This window comes from Odontomachus brunneus, unplaced genomic scaffold (genome assembly GCF_010583005.1).
Source record: "Odontomachus brunneus isolate Ranch 3 - 2012 unplaced genomic scaffold, Obru_v1 Obru_scaffold_122, whole genome shotgun sequence".
NCBI lineage: Eukaryota > Metazoa > Arthropoda > Insecta > Hymenoptera > Formicidae > Odontomachus > Odontomachus brunneus.
This window is the reverse complement of record NW_022639572.1, coordinates 1,066,410-1,073,450: the sequence shown is the minus strand read 5'-3', so window position 1 is coordinate 1,073,450 and position 7,041 is coordinate 1,066,410. Positions and strand designations below refer to the sequence as shown.

The following is a 7,041-nucleotide window of genomic DNA, read 5'->3' as shown; positions in this document are numbered from 1 at the left end:
GTCATAGTTATGCATATTAATTGTAGCGCAACGCAATATAGCGCGCGAGCGAGCTGACGAATTCAACGTGCATTCAAGCTAATGCATCGAAACACGAGGCGGGAAACGAGAGGCGGTAGGGAAGGCAGGCGGGAGAGAGAGGGTGGCGGGGCGAGAAACTTGTCACGCGCGTGTAAATAAGGCGTAATGTATGGGGCTTTACCGCGCGAGAGGTGCGCGCGCGCGCGCTGGCGGATTACCCCGCGCGCAAGCCGCACGCACCCTTCTCCCCGTAAATGGAATGCAAAGTACATTCGGGCGTAAATCATGCGATAGAAACGGGTAATTCATTGCTCGCGGCGCCGGCCGGCGTAAATCGCGAAGATTGTGACAATGATTCAACGCAGGTTTACGGCACTCCGTGTAATTAAGTCGTATCCGACGGGTATTACGGGGCTCGCGCGAGTGACCGTTCAAATTCGCGCTCGCGCATCGGCGCGTCGCTCGCGGACGTGTGTAATCGGATCGTCAGCGGGGGGAAGTCCCCTGTGTGAGGGACACGTCAACCATCGTCGCGGCTATCTCCTCCGTCGCGTTCTCGCTGCAGCTTTTTGCGCTCTCTTTCTTTCTATTTTTTTTCACGCTTCAGTTTTTCGACGATCCCGCCTGAAAATCCGCGCGCAGCGGCGGGGTTAATTTTTCGCCGCACGCGCGAAATTGCCGCAAGCGCGTTATCCGTGACGCAACTGCGCGCGCCAATCTACCGACCTGTGTTCGCACTGTGAAAGGATATCGAGATGTCAAAGCGTTTTCGCGTTCAACGCTTTTTGATTTTTCCCGTTCGAATTTGTCGCGTGTAACGCGCGCGCGCGCTCTTGTTTGTTACTCTTTTTTTTCTTCGTTTTACCGCTGTGTTTTACGGATTTCTTAAACTCGATTGATTCGCTTCGGTTGTTTGATGTTTCCTCATTGTCTGTTATCTCTTTGTCCACGAGTGTGTTTGGATTGAATTAAAACGCACGTTTTATGCAATGTGTTACAATGGCAAAATTAATCCACACAAGAGATGTAGGAAAGCACACGTACATAGAATGTTTACAATAAGTGAAAACGTTCATGTAGGTCAGGTCAAAAAGAATACAAGTGTCCTCTATCATATTACAAATAACCACGTAAAATTTTGAGTTATTAATTAAAGAAAATTGGAAATTTATCTCGCGCGCAATAATTCTCCAATCTTTTTTAATTAATAACGCAAAAGTCTACGTGGTTATTTGCAAAATGGTGAACTTTTTGATCAGTTTGACCAAAGCGCACAACGGAAATTTTAATTATAGTCACATCCTGCACGCATAACGCGCGGTCACTCACCAATTTTCTTTAATTAACAACTAAAACTTTGACGTGATTGTTTGCAGGATGATGGAGGAAAATTTTGTTTGACCCAACCCGAATTGAAATCTCAATTCGTTTTTCGACCTCTATATTCATCCATTTAACGCCTATTTCGATGCTCTGAAATTTATATCAACCTTTTTTGATTCCATTTAATTAATCAATTTTGCCGAGAGATTCTCTTTAAAATCTACGAATAGCATTTTGTATGTTTCCTGTCATTTAGGGGCGCTAAGGAATTCCATGTGTATTAAATATACATTGACTCTTCAGAATATACAAATGTTGGATAGTTTAGGTCGAAAATAGGCATAAAATTCGGTAACCTACATGTGTACACACGATCTATCCTCAGACACCCTGTATACATTCGACATTCGAAATTCCACTGCATGAAACTGAATAATATCAAATTCGGTCCTTTTAAAAAATACTTGATTATACCCAAGATTGCTTTTGCGAACCCGACGAAGTTTTACAATTCAATAAATCGACAGAGCGAGCTTTTTATACGAGACTCCGATGATATCAGACATTAGAGTCTGCCGAACGATGTCGCCGGATAAGCCTGTCTTACGATTGATCCTTTTTTTACGCCACTCCCGCGGTTTTTATCTCTTCTACTAACTTATGTTCTCTTCTTCTCGTAACAGGTGGTGACGAACGAACTCGTGGGAAAGGCGCAGACTTACCCCTCTGCGAGAAGTGAGTGCACGCACAATTTTTAATTTCGCGAACATAACGACGCCGTAATTTATAAAGGCTCACCCTCAACCGCCTAGGACTTTAACGAGGACATTAAAGCGGTCCCAACTCGAGTTGCGGGTCTCGAACGAATTACGTATATTGCAGGTTTTTTTGTAATACCCGTGAGAAACTATTTTCCGATGGCCGGCGGGTTTTCTCGGGTGAAACCCTTAAACTGTGTTATTAAATTTAACGCTGTTCTCGGTAAAGTATATGTAACGTTCGCGGAGGTAATAATAAAACGTGCTTTGCAGGAACAGCTTCCGGCTTTCTCCTTTCTCATCTTTAGCGTTCTCACACGTTAAAAGGAAGGTTTCCTTCTTTTTTCCGTAACGATATAAACTCTATTAAAATGGGTTCCGTCTCTGAAAAAATATCTCTTTCGTTGCGCTCAAAATTTCTATCGCAAATTATTGCATCGAGTGATGATTGTTCTGTTGCATTGAAAATTTAATCGTACTTATGTATATTACTGCCCGTGCTCACTTGAAATTCTATACCGGCGTCAACTTCTGCCTGCTACTTTTAAAGTAGCTTTAAATATGCGCCAGTTACCGCAAAATTTATCTCTCATGTCTTGCCACATTCTTTCAATATATTTTCGTGATATGTCTCCGAAATTAAAACCTCATCAACGGAGTCGAATTTCAATTTAAAGTTTTCCAGAAAATGCAGTCTTAACGTCATTAAGACGGCGGAGATAAAAAGTTTAACAAAGGCAAATCCTAACTGTACTCGGCCGCGAAGAAGAAGAAGAAGAGGAGAGAACGAGAGGCGAACTTGCGATACTCGCGTCAAGGAATTAACCCACTTGAAAGTACCGACTACTACTAGATGCAAATTACAATTCTTGCGTCTTTAACAAAGCATTGCAGTTTCGACCGGTACAGCACGGCGCGGCAAAGTTCCGAAAACAAATGGAACTGCACGCTCGCGAACGATATTCCGCCTTCATTCTACTCTCTTTTTCTCTTTTTACTCTTAGCCTAATATCTAACGAGTGTCGCACTTATTCGTGAGAAGAACGCTTAAGTCGGCTCTCGTTCCCGATGCATTCGTTGCGTCGCACCACGATATTTTCGCGAGCGAAACGTTCCTTCACGCAGAAATAATTTCACTCAGATGACGGCGATTTATTGCCGCGCAAAATGTAACGCGCGCACTAAAACACACTCGCTCGCTCGCTCGCTCCCGACGCGAAAATGAATTGAGTCGAGTCAACGCATTTTGTAGATTAATATTTTATCGATGGCTATTTCATTTGGAAGCGTTGTAATACTCGCGCGAACTAGCGCCAGTTATCGAGTTATTGCAACCTGTATCAACGATGATACGCAAGTTTGCGTAAACATTTTGATACAGCTGAGAGTGCACAATTTCGAATTGTGTAGCGCGACCCAGCGCGCGATAAGGCGGGCCCGCGTCCCTTTCATCGCAAACGAATATACATCAGAAATCCGAGATGGCTGGCTCAATGCGACACATTTGGATCTTCAACAACGCAGTCGACTGTTGATATAGTCGTATCTCGCCGTCTGCTATTCCCAAATGGCACAAATGGTCTAAATTATCAATCGCTTGCCATTAGCGACGCGAACTCTTCCCACGAGACGCGATATGCATGCACGAAGACTTGCATCGCTCTCGTAAGATCAGCAACACTTGTAGACTTGTGTCTGCATTTTGGCGAAATTCTATGAAATGGTGCGAACATGTCAGATAAAAATACCATTTCCTGAGTATTAACAACTAATACACTGGTACTTAAATCTAGATGCTCTTATATTATATTAGTTTTTAAATACGAATATTTAAACTTTCACAATGTAGAATGTACTGCATATACTGAATATATGCAGGATGTCTGACAACTAATGATTACACACTTGTTGTGTGTAGATAAAGCTCATGTAATTGAACACAAAATTCCTCCATCATATTTCACGAACAACCACGTAAAATGTCGAGTTATTAATTAAAGAAGATATCAGCTTGAACTACTCGGCGTTGTCCGTGTTATCTCAAAGTGTCAAGGGAATAAAATCAGGGGGAGAGGATGTCCAGATTTCATGGTAGCCTGTATTCTCCGCAGAGTTCTAGAAGGTAACTATGCAAAATTTGATCCAGATCTGTCAAAGGGTTTAGGAGTTTAAGGAACAGACAGTCGGACATTCTATTGTGTATAGATTGGTGAATGATCAAGCGCAATACAGTGGATGAGTCGGCATTGACAATGTGTGCTTGTACTTTAGGTCAAACTAAACAAAAAAGTTCTCTATTATTTTGCAAATAGCCACGTAGATTTTTAGTTATTGATTAAAAAAAAATTAATGCATTATCGCGCACAATTATGCATCAGTTTTTTTTAATTAGTAACTCAAAATTTGGCGTATTTGTTTGCAAAATGGTAGGAGAATTTTGTGTTCAATTTAACCTAAAGTTTTATCTACACACAATGGATGTGCCATTAATTGTCAAATATCCTGCATTCCTTGTTGAAAGTTTAAATATTTGTATTTAAAAGTAAAAAAATAAGGATGTCCAAAGTTAAGCGTCCAGTGTTATTACTATCCAGGCATTAGTATTTTCACTTTAATTACACGTGGAAAAAAGATATTAACCTAAACAGTTACGGTGGCGTTAGAAATGTTTGAAATTATTTTCCGCCAGCTTGAGCACGAATCTCTTTCTTTGTTAATTATCGCCGGATTTCATGAATCATATCCGCGCTGAGTAAATTCATTATTGCTCTTGTTGTTCGTCTTGCCCCTCTTTTTCCTTAAAGACAGCCCCGCGCGTGGTGTTGTATACCGCTAGCATTCTTTATTTGCGGTCTCCTTTAATTAAACGTTACGGCGCAGTCTCCCTCATTACGCGATGCATCGTCGTTGGAACTCCCAGTCCGGGGAATAGCAGTTCAAATTGCATGCAGTTACGCAATTACAAGGGTTAAGACGTTATCCTTAACGAGAATCCTCAAACTGGTCATTTAGCTCTCGGCAAAACGTTAAAGGCGATGGCTCGCGCCTTTTAGACTTTAAGGTGTTGACACAACGTCTTCTGGTCTCGTTTCGGGTCTCGCGAGCGTCTTCTTCTTTTCGTTGGCATTACGGCACCGCCGCTTTTACCGTCGTGTTTCTCTTTCTGGATCTCGTTTCTTTTCGCCGTTACGTCCGCGTGTCGTCACCGGAAGTGCAGCGCGGGTTGACCCACATGTAGCAACAATGCTCGTCTGGTCGCAACGACCACATCGACCGTGGCTGCAACTAAAGTTGCTTAGTTGCACAGCCTTGGCTTTTCGCTCACTGCGTCCCGCGCTTGTTTCTCTTTTTCGGCGTTTCCTCTTTTCTCCTGTACACCGCTGTGCCTGTCTATGTGTGTGTGTGTGTTTAGCTGCCTAGCTTTGCCTTCCGATAATTTCAAGCCATCCTTGCTTAAGCAGTTTCCGGCCTCGCGCGAACGGTCGCCGCCGGTTGGCCGGGGCGATTTCTCAGCGAATCTTGTTCCGATCAATACGTGGCCGGAGGTGATACTCCGCTTGAAATTCAGTCGACCGTGTCTCTCGGAAAATTCGGACGACGAGGCGACTCGGCGAGACGCCCGCCGCGCAGAATTAAAATGCGCGATATCGTTGCATCGCAGCGCGCGCACCGACAGCCGCGATATAACAAATATACGAATTTGCATTCCGCGCCGCATTAATTAGATTGCCATTTGTGCCGGCGACGTTGAACGCTATCGCGGCACTTGGACGCGAAGTGCACTCGACTCGACCCGCGCGTATACTGTTCGTCGCGACTTCATATGTATGTTGCAGGAAAGTTCCGCATCCCGCAGCTCCTTCGCGTTTCTTGAAAGTTCGGCTCTCTCTTCAGCTACATAAGTTGTCGATTCATCCTTTATTTGAGCAGGCGTAGATCTGTGTTGTGCACTACCGGCGGTAGGTGCTTAGCTGCGCGCATTTGCCACGGATTGTTAAAGACAAATAGTGTGAAAATGGAACTGTGCGCGAGTCGCGCATTTACTCGCGCGAGACCGCATTAAAATTTCGAGCGCATTTTTCCGGTAAATTAGCCGCTTGATAATATCTGACTTTATACGCGCGATGCGTCGTGAAATATATGTAACCTTATTTTATTGCGCCGCGAGGGCGGAATATATCGCGAGGCGAATCTGAAACTAACGTAATAATAAGCGAATCTATGCGGCGCCGCTGTGCAACAAATTAGCGGCCGGTTATTGCTTGGCTGTGAACTACTAATAATTTAGCGGCGTCGTATTTAGAAAATGAGGAACTATAATTTCGAGCGTTTGGGCGTTTCATTATGCCGGCATGAAAGTTTAATTTGAAAACGCCGCGGGCTTTAACATCCCATTCCACTGATTTGCATAATCAGAAAATTCATTCTTAATAACTTATAAATCGCCTCTGCGTGAAATCCGTACGGAAAACATAGCTGCGTTTCTCTTCGGCGCATTCGAAATTTATTTTGTCGAACAGAGAGCCCTCTCGGTGTTTATATCATCGTCATTAGCGTCGTTAGCGACGAAATACGTGGTCGCCGCAAAATTCATGCACTTTTCACCATTTGTCGGTTTACATTCCATTATTTGCCGATGTACTTGCCATTGTTTATTGATTCATGTATTGATTTATTATTTATCTCGCGAGAATTCGTTTCATAATACGCGCGCAATACGTGAAAATCGGTGAAGAAAAATAACAAATCCCAAAACACGGTACCCACCGTTCCTTCATTATGACCCGGCGTGGAATTTACTTCCCGGCACCTTTGGCTCTCGACCAGGATCGCGGATAGACATCTCGGGTAACAAAGCCGTCTTCAGGGAAGATTCTGTTGGCGCCGGTTCTCTCTCTCTCTCTCTCTCTCTCTCTCTCTCTCTCTCTCTCTCTCTCTC

At 43.7% G+C, this 7,041-nt stretch overlaps 1 protein-coding gene across 4 annotated transcripts in view; it reads left to right on the top strand.

Annotated features, from left to right (window-relative positions):
* Window positions 1–888: 888 nt before the first annotated feature.
* LOC116849647 (TWiK family of potassium channels protein 18-like) overlaps window positions 889–7,041 on the top strand; it is a 155,493-nt gene continuing 149,340 nt past the window's right edge. For all 4 annotated transcript variants that reach the window (XM_032827008.1, XM_032827007.1, XM_032827005.1 and 1 more), the window contains exon 1: window positions 889–2,079. The gene's annotated coding sequence lies outside the window, so the exon portion shown is untranslated. The remainder of the gene's footprint in view (window positions 2,080–7,041) is intronic.